The sequence below is a fragment of the Protopterus annectens genome, chromosome 4.part0 (genome assembly GCF_019279795.1).
Source record: "Protopterus annectens isolate FY-2018-M chromosome 4.part0, PAN1.0, whole genome shotgun sequence".
NCBI classification, from domain to species: Eukaryota; Metazoa; Chordata; order Ceratodontiformes; family Protopteridae; genus Protopterus; species Protopterus annectens.
In genome coordinates this window covers 1094596687-1094610997 of record NC_056733.1, presented here as the reverse complement: position 1 = coordinate 1094610997, position 14311 = coordinate 1094596687, and positions in this window count along the sequence as shown.

Genomic DNA, 14311 nt, shown 5'->3' with positions numbered 1-14311 from the left:
GTCAATCCTGTTGTAATTGCTTAAATTAACTCTCAGTTGATTTATAGAATTGACGCTAGTTCTGTTAGGCTGGCTGTTAGTTGTTGGTCCTCCCATTGTGTCCAGTCTGTTGGACAGGTCTTCTATTCATTGGGAAAGCAGGTTGATTAAGACCGTCAAGTTGCCAGGATCGTTGCCTTCAGTCTCTGGCAACTGGGTACTATCAATATTGTCTGCAGCCATTAACACATTGAATGAGAACAAGACACACCAAGAAGTAAATCACAGACTAGAAACTGCAAGAAAATAGCTGCAACAGACTGTCCAGATAGTATCCTTTACTTCAAAAGTTCTGTTACGGTTCAATATATGAATCACAAATCATCATGTTGTAAAAATTTTTCAATAGTTTAATAAAAAATTCAGCCAGATAAAAAAATGTTCCAAATTAAACGCTTTTCGTCTTCCAAGTTACTAAGACTTTTTCAGACAGTTTGAACATTTTTACTACCCCATTTAAATATCCTCCTACTGAATCACATAGTACATTTTACCTAATGTGCTTACTGTTAAAATTTCATTAATTGTCAAATAATTAAGCAACAATATTATACAAAGTAAACAAAATAAAATGAGTCAACATATCTACATGAAAGGTAAAAATTAAAAACAGAGAGTGGAAACACCATTGGAGGATATAATTTTACAAGCTATAGCTTTGTGACATCATATAGTGTCAGTGCACGAGATTTGAGAGACATTTTATATAAGAATTGGGAGATTTTAGAAAATGACCCATTTGTTAGTAAGAAGCTTCCAACCCCCCACCCCCCCCCCCCGCAGATTATATTCAGGAAGGGAAGATATGTTAAAAGCATTTTGGAAAATCAGCCCTCTAGTGTAATTAGAAATCCAGGGATGACCAAGTGCAAAATGTGCAACTTCTGCAAACAACAAACAAATGGAAAATGGAAAAAATGTTCACATTAGAAATAGAAAATATTATACTAAAGGGAAATTTAATTGTCAGTCCAAGATGATCATGTATATGGCAAAATGCCAACAATGCCATGTATTTTATATAGGGAAAACTATCAGGACTTTGAAAGAAAGAGTATACAAACATTTGTATAGTATTAGCCATAGGAAGTCAAAATGCGCTTACAAGGCACATAGTAGAACATCCAGAGCACATATTTAATTTCCGAGCTATAGACCAGATAAGATCAGATGGAAGAGGTGGACCTGGCAGCCTCTTACTAGAGAGGTTAGAACTGTTGTGGCAACTTTGTACAAATGCCTGCTATTATCCAGGAATAAACAAAATTTATTCCATTTTATGTATTTTAAGACTAAAGAACTTAAACAGGTGTACTTAACACAAGTATAGCCTGAAGTAAGTGAAACAAGGGCAACTAAAATTAATGTATAGCAACAAGGTTTTCAAGCAAGAAATGTATAAAAAAATATTTTTCATTTTACGTACACATTACCTTTCATATAGATATGTTGACTCATTTTATTTAGTTTACTTTGTATAATATCATTGCTTAATTATTTGACAATTAATGACATTTTAACAGTAAGCACATTGGGTAGAATGTACCATGTGATTCAGTAGGAGGATATGTAAATGGGGTAGTAAAAATGTTCAAACTATCTGAAGAAGTCTTTGTAACTTGGAAGACGAAAAGCGCTTAATTTGGAACATTTTTTATCTGGCTGAATTTTTTATTAAACTATTGAAACACTTTTACAATGTGACAATTTGTGATTTATATATTGAATCGTAACAGAACTTTTGAAGTGAAGGATACTATCTGGACAGTCTGTTGCAGCTATTTTCTTGCAGTTTCTCACCTTAAAATGTTTCCCAAAAACATTTTCATCCTCATAAACTATAGTAAAACATGCCCCATTGTTTCCTCTTTATTTCAAAGTCTTTCATTTGCTGCTTATATCTCATTGGTCCCTTTACAAGCAATTTGCCCAACATTAACCTCCACAGAAAATCACTTATTTCTTTCACGTCTTGAAACTTTTTCTGTCTGTATTCTATAAACATTTTTCTTTACCTAATATTCCCATGGTTGAACATAATAAGATGTCTCCAATACTTTTCATCCATTGAACCCCTATATTTAGTCTTCATAGCATCATTTTACTTAAGTATGTATCCATTTCATTACTTACAGGATTTTGCCCTATTTGAATACTTAACTGATGTGTATCTTACTTATTCCACAAATTTTCTCCTAATATATCTCTTTTCCCTTGATTCAGCTTCATCAGCATGCAAAACAGATTTAAAGATGCCAAAATAAAATACTGGCTTGATTTACCCCAACCCAGCATCCAACTTTCCCCTTATAATTCACTGGGTCCAGATTTGATCCCCATATAATCCCAAATATTGTCTTGAGTAACTCTATTTCTGTTCAGGCTGAAAAAGATTTACTCTTCCACATAACTCAACTCCCCAATTATGTGTGTATTAACCATGTATACCTTTTATAAAGGACATGTTAAAGGCTTTACTCATCACAGTATTACTCCTAACTTCCTTTAACCCCTCTTCTCACTGCTTCATTATCACTTTCAGATCCCCAAACATTATACCTAATACATTTATCTCCTATCTAGTGAAACATATCCCCCATATGTTGTCATGCTCAATTGACAAAGCCCAATGGATCTGAATAAGTTTTGTCATTTAGTATGAGTTGTTAGAATTACTTATTTTAAACACATTTTCTTTTTCTTAGCTTTTTTCTAGGCTACAATATGTGAAATAATTAAGCTGTTACAATATCTATTTATTTCTTCTGGAAAATCTTCTATCATGGGCATTGTGTTTTTGTAAAGTAATTTCAGTGTTTAGAAGGGAAAAACAGATTCACAAACAAGAACTGCACTACAGCCAAGAGGCAATTTGATGGCTGACTATGACACAGAAGAGTCAGGAATGTGATTCATGGTCCACTTTGCTAATCTGATCTCTATATTATATTATACCACTCCACTAAGAGAATTTTCAAAGCAAAAGTGGTAGACTTTTTTTCATGGATGAACCAGCACAAATGGGAAGTGGAAGTTTCATTAAATGTGTAGCAATGTCAACTCATGGCATTTACCAAATATTATAATAATGAAATAAAAGGTGGTGTGAGATATGGGAACATACATAATCCTGCTATTTATGTGGGGAATTTGCACACTTGATTAATGACTATCCAAAAAGTATTCCTGTCAATGTGGAGAGAAATAACATTCAATTAAGCAATGCAAAGTTTTTTTTTTTTTGGTCATAAACGTAAATCTGGGGTGTAGACCAGTTGTGACTGGCCCTTGTCTGAGGATTTTGGAAGAAAAAACAAAAAGGTAAAAAAGTTTAAAAATGGCCTATTGCTAAAATAAAAGGTGAGTGAAAGTAATAACAATATAAACCAATACTATAAGTAATTTCTTTAATGATAAACTATAGTTCTATGATTGGAGGAAATTGTTTTCAGCCAGCTGAATCTGAAGTATTCAGTGTAAAGTTTGGAATAAAGAAAAGTGGTACTAGATCAATGGAGTAAAATTTAGGATAGTATCAGGGATAGCAATAATTTTTTGGAAGACCTTATGGTTAAGTTATGAAAAGAAAGCTCACCTAGTTACCTTGGTGGCTGTTGAGAAGATAAATTATATACCAAGTGTGTACATGTCTCTAGTAAAGAAAAAGACTTAATTTACTGAGTTTGTTTTCTTCATAATATGGAGTACATGACTGAATCCAGTTAAAATAGGGACTCTATACAACTGAAAATATGAAGGGGGTTGAGAATAAATCTTACTGTGTTTTGGCTTTATTGCATTTACTTTGTTTTACTATGGAAGGACACATATGAACTCTATAACAGGTTGATATTAAAGTATTAACTGTTTTTGGAACATAGTGAAAGTTATACAAAGAAGAACATGCTTATGGAAGGGATAAAAATACTGGAATTATATAAGGTTCCTATCAAAAAACCGAACTTGAAGAATGCCGAATTATGGAAGGACGAACTTGGTAGTGCGAAAGTTGAAAATGTCGAAGCCATGGAAACCCGAATTCTTTCCCAGGGAAAGAATTTGGTTGGCCGTTTTTGTGGCTTTGACATTTTCAGACCGGGTCAAAGTAAGTGTATGAACGGATAGTGATGGACTTTAGGGTTAGGGCGCATGTCAGGTAAGTGTGCGATAGTGACGGACGTTAGGTTTAGGGTGTGGGTCAGGTAAGTGTGCAATAGTGACAGACTTTAGGGTTAGGGCCACGGGTCAGGTAAGTGTGCGGTAGTGATGGACTTTAGGGTTATGGCTTGGTTAAGGATAGTGCATAGATAGTGGTGTATGTTAGGTTTAGTGTAGGTTTTGAAGGTGTTTGGTGTGATTGTTGTGTGTGTTTTTTGGAACAGCAAATTTTTTCCTGGGGACAAAATTTGCTGTTTTGAAGTTTCGATGTTATCTGAATTCGATCTTCCAAGTTCGAACTTATGGTGTCCGACATTTTGGAAGTTCGATTTTGTGATATAGACACATAAAATACATATATGGAAATTAAATATAGGTAAAACACCTAAAAAAAGAAGGGTATGGTATAAGACAGTATTACAAGAATATCTCGTGGTTGATCCTTGATAGGGTGTATCTGTAAGTAGAAGAAAGCTGTTAAACATTGTTTACGTTTAAATAGATTTAGACCCATTATAGTGGAGAAAGATATTTCTGTTGTATCTGACATTGAATAAATTGTCAGTTAATACATTATTAAGTTTAAATAGATTTAGACCCATTATAGTGTAGAAAGATGTTTCTGTTGTATCTGACATTGAATAAATTGTCAGTTAATACATTAATGAAGCATAAATATGCAAATAAAAGGGAATGAAACATATGCTTTATAGGGGAGACAGTTGTCGATCAATAAAAACATAAAGTAGTCTTCCATTGGGGACAATTACTGATAGCATAAGTCAAGCCAAGACATCAAGTTTGTATGCCCTAACACATGATGAATTTTTGTCCCCATATGTGCGCAGTGGGTCTACTTCTGTAGACTGAATTTACAGTTCACCAAAACTCAAAAGAATGAGTCCACACTGCCAAAACAACATTTCCACGAAACTACAAACTGCCGAACCTGGGAACACCGAACAAGGCAGTATGCTACCAGTTCTGGATCTTACCTTTCCACAATGTAATATGATCTCAGAGTTGCTATATTAAATCTGAAGGGGGTGCGGAGCCCTGCAAAAACATCAAGAATGGTAAATATTTAAGTGTATATGTTACAATCACATTCTCTTACTGTTTTTTCAGTGTTTTGAGTTTTGGTAAAGTGGTTTTTCAGATAAGTGACTTTTCGGCAGTTTGATCTCAGCTAAATCAGGTTTGGTGAACTGTAAATTCAGTCTACAGAAGTAGACCCATGTGCAGCACACTCCATTCCATATGTATCTTACACAGTTCAACAGCAGAAGCATAACACACAGCCTTTACATCTGTGCTCCTGTAAAAAAGACGCCCCCTTCTATAGATATCATCTGCACCATCTTAATCTTTGGGTTCATAGCTATAAAGCTATTCCCCATATACAGTAATAGCTCCTGGTCCTAGAGACAACTTGTGTTTCTACATTTATAGATACAGCACATGGCAATAGTTTTACCTCATGTGAATGTACCCCTTTCTGAATTCTAAATGAGACATATATGTCAGTAGGTTCCCTACTTATCTGTACCTGTTGAAGTACAGCCATGAAAACTACCTGATTTAAAATCACAGTCTGCTATCTTGACAGAAAATGGGCACTCCGTATATGTTGTTGCAACTATACAGTTGATGGACCAAGCAAATCTTCAGTCTTCCTTCCTGAATACCTTTCATGTTGTTTGCATATCAGAGACCGCATATTACTGTACAGTTCACTCCTAAGATAAAAAGCCCTTCCCCAAAACCTTATACCAGGCCTGTGCAATACAGCCCATGGATGTGATGCATTTTCATTTGGATTCCCCTCTCTGACTGCATAATTAATGACTTAGTGTTAACATGGCTTTGTTTAATAAAATACCACCTCTGGTGGCTCATACACCACTTATCATTTTCCACAAAAGATCTGGAGTCACTATTTATCTGAAAAATAGATTAGAAACTTACCTAGCAACCTACTTTTGTGATGGGAATTTTCCTTAAAAAACATTCAGCAGTACTTACAGCTGAAAAACAAGAAAAGACTTGTTATAGATCTGAGAGTCAATTTCTTTTCCTTTGAAAAATTATTGGTGTTTCATGACTGGTCCTGAGTATGACCCTGAGCTGGTAATGGACAGGAAAAAGAAGTTATGTACTTAGAATAACATTCCATCTGTGTTGTCCATTTTCATTTATCCTTGACATATGGGGTTCAGTTCTGATATTGGAACTGACTGGGCTATTACTGCAGCTCACTTGGGCAAAAAACTCGTGAGCTTCACCTCTACCCACAGTCCTTCTCCCCCATTTACCTCAGATTGAGTTTGCAGATTAGATATAAAAGTCATAGATAAGAAAGCCTCAGTGGAAGCCATATCTGCTATGCCTTAATGATCACAATAAATTATATGTATACTATGCATTCCACCAAAGAGTCTTCAAAGGCCAGGGGATGGAGGGAGGGGAATCAAGGATAAATGAAAATGGACAACACAGATGGAATGTTATGGTAAGTATGTAACTTATCTGATGTTAATTTTCATTTTATTCTTGACATATGGGGGGTAGAGTCCCCAGCTGCCTTAGACCTATGGAGGACTTATGGAAGGGCATTCCTGAGCACCACTGAACCAAAGGATGCTCTTCCCCAGAGACCAAATCTAACTTATAATGAGTAATAAAGATATGGGGAGAAGCTCAAGTTGCTGCTGCACATATCTCATCCACTGAAGTTCTGTACTGGAAAACTGCTGAAGTGGCTACAGCTCTTGTAGAATGTGCCTTAACAGTCCTAGGGAAATCAATTTTCTTCCTGCCATAGATAAAGGAAATGCAATCCTTGAGCCATCTGGCTAAGGTCAGCTTGCTGACTGGTTTACCAAACCTTGCACTTGAAAAGGAGACAAATACTTGGTCAGATTTTCTTGTGTCTTTTGTCCTATGAAGATAAAAGCATAATTGCCTGTGAACATCTAACAAATGTAAACAGTAGTCACCTTTGTTTGAAAAGCTGGGAAAGAATACTGGTAAATTAATAGTCTGATTGGTATTAGACTCTGACACCACTTTAAGTAGGAAGGTGGGATTTGTCCATAAAGAAACTCTATCTTTGTGAAAAATCAGATAAGATGGTCTACATGATAAGGCTTAAATTTCTGGAATCCATCTAGCAGAGGTTATTCCCACCAAAAATAATGTTTTCCATGACAGATACTTTGGATTACAGTCAGCAGATGGTTTGAAGGGAGAATGTGCAATGGTTTGCAACACTAGGTTTAGATCCCAAGATGGAGTAGGATCTTTGAAAGAAATGGAAATTCAAAATTGCTGCTAGTTGCATTCTGATGGTTGATGGGGATGCTCCTGCATTGAAAAGAGAGGTTAAGAAATCTAAAATATTATCAAGAGATGCAGAAAAGGAGTCAATATACTTTTTATGAGGCCAAATGGTAAATCTCTTCCATTTAGTAGTATATAGTTTATGGGTGGAAGGCTTATGAGAAGCTAGGAAAATTTGATGTACCGGGGAAGAAAGGCTGACTCTCCTGACATTTAATGGAACTGGAGGAACCATGCTGTCAGCTTGAGGTTCAGAATGCTTGGATGAACTAATGCCTCTGGATGGGACAGAAAGTCTGGAGCTGGGTCCAGACTCCAAAGTTATTGAATCCGATAAGGCCAAAAAAAGGGGAACCATATCTGGCGAGGCCAATAGGATGCAATGAGGATTACTTTGCTCTTCAGCCTGAGTGCTTTCTGTATGAATTTTCAAATTAGAGGTATTGGGAAAAGACAAATAGGAGTCCAGGGGGCCAAGTGTGGAGAAAAGTGTCTCTTGGTGACTTCCCCAGAGGGAGAATCAGGGCAAAGTAGTTGCTGGACTTGTTGCTTAGGGGAGAGGCAAACAGGTGGCAGCACGGCTGGCCCCATTGGCAGAAAATCCTTTCTGTCACTATTGGATTTTGAGACCAATTGTGAGGCTGGAGAATACATCTGCTCAGTTTGTCTGCTGTCATTTTTGGAACTCCCTGTAATGTGCATTCCTATCAGAAAGCAGTTGGAAGAGATTGCCCATTGCCACACTGAGTGTTTCTTGACAAAGGGAGTAAGATTTGGTTCTTCCCTGTTTGTTGGTGTACCAAACTACTGACATATTGCCTTTTTGAATAGCAATTGTTCCCACTGGAAGAGCAGTTTGAAAGGCTTGCAGTCCTAAAAGCATCACTCTTGGTTCCAGAACACTGATATGCAAGTTGGCCTCTAAGGGGGACCAAGTGCCTTGGACAGTCTTGTCCAGAAAATGCTCCCACCCCATCTGGGAGGTGTCCATCATTACTATGACCTTGGGTTCTGGAAGGACGAAGGAGCAGCCCAGGAGAATTTCTTTGGAATGAATCCACCAAGCTATGTCCTTTCTGCAATGATTGGTGATCAGAATCTGGTCCAACATGGGTTGGTATAGCATAGATCATTGAGATACCAGCAGCCATTGTAGAATTCTCATGTGATATTTTGCTAGGGGAACTAGAGTTATTGTCACTGCAATAGAACCTAGATCCTGTAAAATTAGATGAGTGGGTACCTTGTTGCTGTGGATTATTTTCTGAACCTGTGTTATGTTTTTCTGAAGTCTCATGGGAGGAAGGGATGCTACGGTTGTTGTATTTATTACTGCCCCTCTAAACTCTGAGTTGGACTCAAGTTGAGATTTTTCATGATTTACAGTTATTCCTAAGTATGCACAGGTCTTGAGAACATAACCCCTTGCTTCTATTAATTGATGCCTGGTCAAAGTGGTAATGAGCCATTCATCCAAATACAGAAACACCCAGAATCCCTGCAGTCTCAAGTGAGCTACTACTACTGCCACACATTTGGTGAACACCATGGGGGCTGTGGTGAGACCAAAGGGTAGTGCCCTGAATTGATAATGACTGGCTCACAGCCAGAAGTGGAGGAACTTTCTGGAGCTCTTTTCCATTTCTATGTGGTAATACACATCTTGAAGTTCTATTCAACACATCCAGTCATCTTTTTCCAAAAATGGAAGAATGGACTGTACCATGACCAGAATTTTGTCTGTTGAACTGTTTTGTTCAACACACTGAGATCCAAAAACTGGTCTCCAGTAACCTGTCTATTTTGACACTAAAATGAGTCGGGTAAATTCTGGATCCTCTTTTCTCTAGCAGTTTTTGTATTTCTAGAACTGCTGTTTCCTTCTGATTGGATGGAACATAGGGGCTTTTTTCACATACTGGGGGATGAAGGGAAAAGGGTATTGTAAAACCTCTGAAAGTAATCTCTGGCAGCCAAGAATCTGTTGTTATATTTAGCCAGGTGTTTTAGTACAAGGATAAGCATTCCCTGACTGCCTCCACCAGGAAGACAAGTGGGCCTCCTTTCAGGAATGCTGAAAGGTCTTACCTCTGAAGGAATTCCTGAAGCCCTGGTTCTGCAGACCACCTCTGCCACTTGGGTGGCATCTTCCACTGTAGTTCCCCCTCAGCCTCTGGGAGAACTAACTCCATGTGTGTCATGAAAAGGCCCTTGGTACTTTTTGAACCACATATTTCCATTGCTCCTCTGATTTCTGGAAAAGGATCTTTGGGGGGGGGGTGTACACCCAAACTGTCCTTCTCACACCCAGATAATGTCTCTCTAACTTTTGGGCCGAACAGAGATGATCCATCAAAGGGTGCATTGATGAATGAAGACTTAAATGGCTCTGCAAAGTCACAGATGCCTCTAAGCATGAGTACTTATGGCTGGACCTGTTCTGGTGGTCCCTTCAGCTGCATGCACGATGAGACTCATGGGCAAGTTTGACACAGATGTCAGGGTAGCCAACTGGGAGGCAACTGTTTCTTGGACCCCCTCAGTAACAGCTCTTGCCAGGATATCTGACAACTCCTTGATCAGATCCCTTTGATCTCTGGTACAATGTGTCAGGAAATTCAAAGACCTTAAGGGAAAGGTCAATGAAACATAACCCACTTTCCAACACCCGAGACTCTCTGTTGGGTAAATAGATGAACTCTCCTCAGTGAGTTCCTTTTTCATGGCAGTGACTATGACCATGCATCTACTGCTAAGCCTTTAGCCTAGAATTATTTATCCTCAGAGGCAGATAAAATTTTGTCTGGTCTCTTGGGGATGGGTTCAATGGTGTCTGGTGCCTTCCATGCCCTTTGAGAGATCAACTGAATGATCTCATCAGCAGGTGGATTCACCCAAGAGGTAGATGGGCAAGTACCGAAAGCCTGCAGGTAAATTGATTTTTCCAAGGAAGGATTTTGGGACTTCAAGTCACCCCCCTGTTTCAAAATTTCTAAGATGTCTCCAAAGGAGACAACATTAGGGGGTGACCTTGGAGACCCCTCCCCTTCATCAAAAACAGTGTCTTCCATGACCAGTTTCTGTGAGGAATCTAAGTGCTTCCTCTTGCACTTTTTCTGAGGAAGATAACAGCTGTGTCTGAGATTCCTGAGGTTTTGGCCAGTGGCCAGTGGAGACACAGGTTGAATAATGGAGTGTGAGGAAAATATCTGCTCTGAGGAGGAAGGGGACAACTGACTGACTGCAATATAGAAGGCCCTCTCAATTGCCTTAAAGGTTGCCCCCCCAAAGGGGGAAGGGAACCTGGAACCAAGATAGATGCCTTGGAACTGTGGTCAATCCCCAACAGCCAGTGAGACAGAAGCCGGAACTGAACTGAACCATGCCACTGCTCCAAGGTGCAGGTATGGCTCCAAAAAATTAGAGTGAGCTCCTGCCCCTCAGAGCTGACAGGGCAGATATGGCCCTGGGAGGTCTCCAGATCTGAAAAAAAAATGAAGAACTCAAGGCAATAACTAGTTCCAAAGCAAGAGAGATCTCCAGAACTGATACAATCAGTGCTGGATGACTCGGAATTGAAAACTCTGATACTTCAGAGGAGTAGTTAAAGGGGTGAAAGAAGATTCAGCTCCTGAGCCCATAGGAGTCTTAGCCAAAGGAAGTCCTGTTAATCCTCTCACCCAAAAAACTTTATTCACCAGTGTCTCCACATCGACTTCTGTAAGATTTTTGGTGGAACAGAGAGACATCAGAGAGGATGATTTCAGCCTTTGCAGGAAAACTTCAGGTAATTCACTCACAAAAGGGTCAATAGATGGGGAGTAAGTTCTTCTATGTAAAACATCTTTCTGCACTGTATCGATACTCTGCTCTGATGTAATTAGAATTGAGAGAGAGCCAGGAAGCAATATTTCTTGTACCGAAGACAGCATTTGCTGGTGCTCTGAAGACGTCTGCATCAAGGCTTTTGAATCAGAAGTAGTGGTCAGTGCTGGCGATTTTCCCAATACCAAAGGCTTAGATCCAGAATCCATTGGATCCAAAGAACTTTTATTAACAAGGATCTAGGTTTTTTATGTGTTAGTGCTGAAGAAGAAGGTGGCACAGATGAACTTCCCTTTTTGCTCTTCTCCACAGAGGACGAGGAAGAAGGTGAAGAAACATCAGTTTTACTCTTGTTATGAGCAGATATGGCCTCTCCAAAGGTGAAAGGAATCAAACCCTTCAGGATTCATTTATTTTTTCTTTCAACCAGGGCACTATGCCTAAAGCCATGGCAAATACAATCTTCCTGTAAGTGTACAGGATCCAAACAATAAATGCACAACAGGTACAAATCTGAGATATGGATATTATGGATGCACTTCTGGCATTTCTTAAAGCCAGAAGGACCTTTAGTTTACTCAGCCATAACAAAAAAGGCTGGGAAAGGCATGCACCACACTCACACCAAAAGGGAGAAGAGAGAACACACACTCAAACAAGAAAAACTGGACAAGAGAACTGTTTTTTTTTTTTTTTGAGGAAAGAAGAGAAAATGAAAGAGTGAAAGAAACTATCAATGATGATAGTAAAAGGGTACACAGAAGTGTATGGAAAGGGGAGAACAATTAAAACTTGGAGGGTAGAGGATTAGCAAAAAGGAAGATAGAGTTATTACAAGATAATAACAGAAAAAAATGAAGAAATTTGAGAAAAAAATTATCAAAAAATGTACTTGGCTTGAAAGCTATGGTGAATACGTCTGTTTGGAAAAACAGCAAATGAGATCTTGGGTAATTGAGAGAGAAGAATTGTGGGTAGAGGTGAAGCTCATGAGTTTTTGGCCTGTGCGATCTGTAGTAATGGCTGAGTCAGCTCAGATATTGGAACCAAACCCCATATGTCAAGGATAAAATGATAATTGACATCAGATATAATCTTAGAGAAAATCCAGGAAGGGAAGGTTCATGAATTACACATGGACTAAATTATATGTTTTCACTGTTTGGCCTGTAAGTGTTTTGTTCTCCTCACTAAAGAAACTCAAAATTCTGCTTGAATATAAAGTATCTACAAAGATGAGTAGGGAGCTGCTTCCAGATTGACTTTGTAAACAGATACAGTTATATGTTAGAAAGCTGGATACCCACTAAAGAAGATCCTGTTTTCTGTTTAATTTTCCACTGCAGCTGTTTTTTTTTTATTTATATGCATTCAAAAAGCCATGCCTATCTGTGATATTCTTATGTATGTTTATCACAGGGTGGCCTAATGGTTAAGGTGTTTGCCTTATAAACACAAGGTGCAGGGTTTGAGTCTCACAAGGGATAATTGGCTAAGCTTAAAATGGCTCACAAGGGCAGCTAGCTTAGTACTAACCTATGAAATGGCTCACATACTCCTGTTATATTTGCTCATGTTTCTGATATATGCCATTAACCCAAATATAGTAAACTGCAATGAATTGTCTCACATTCACACGTCTAACAAGTGTCTCTCTATGCTGCACACTATCATTGTCACAGTTTAGTTTGATGAGTGGAGTCAAAGTGTGTTATAAAGCTCACTGCATAAATATTATGAAAATCCATTTCTCATTAGAGTACACTAAGCACTTCTTAACAGGTGTATGATTCTATTTACCAACAGCATACTTCATTTTGCTTTAAGTATGTCAGTGGTGACCATATTTTAATCCTGCTATTATACCCTTAACTCTGAGGACTCTACATAGACTCAGGTGATTAACATTGCTTTTATCTAAAAATGTCATTTGGCAATCAGACTGGGCACTATGATATAGAGTGACTCAATTTGTAGTCCTATTATTTTGAAGTGAATATTTAATGCTTCATTTTGATAAGTGACTGGCCACATAATCCAACCTTAATAGGTATTGTCTAAAATTAAAATAGTTTTCTTTCATTGCTCTTACCACAGCTTCTGGAAATGTTTTGGATTATCAATAGTCAACTGTTTGTCATAACTGCAGTAATTAGTATTTCAGGTAGAGTGCAGATGATTTACATATTACATTACTGCATACGTTTCCAAATATTACTTAATATATTGTCATAATAGGGTGCATGAAAACTAATTGAGGGTCAGTATGAAATGTATTGTGAGCTGTGGTGGGAGAAATAGATCTATCTCACTGTGAGAGACAGAGAGAGTTGAAATAATGTAGCAAACTGTGTGTGTGTGTGTGTGTGTGTGTGTGTGTGTGTGTGTGTGTGTGTGTGTGTGTGTGTCTGTGTGGGTCAGATACAAAGAATCTGCATTATTCTCATGCTACTGGGTTTCTATTAATATTACAATACTAGACTTAGTTAAAAATCATATTATATTTTGCTAGTTATGCATTGTGAAAATCTAGTATGTTAGTACATCATAGTTCATTAGCTAAGCGACAAAGATGCATTGTGTCACAAATTAGTGAGACATGCTCAACAGCACTCCCAGTTTACACAACTTAAATGCTAGGAGCTGGACAAATTTAGCACTTGTTTGTCTAGTTTTATGAAAATGTACCATAGTTCATATTTTATATAATATTGTAGTAGAATAACAAATCAGAAGTAGTGGTTGAGTGTTATGTAATAAGCAATGGTTGAAGACATCACATGATAAAAAGCGTCTGCATACTCTTAGCTATGAATTATGAAATAGTGTTAATACAGCCTATATTTCCATTTAATAGTAAGTTTAGTTTTACTGACGGAGTGTGATTAAACTATAAGGGAGTCACAAATCCACAAAAGTGGACATATATGTTGCTTATGTAACTCAG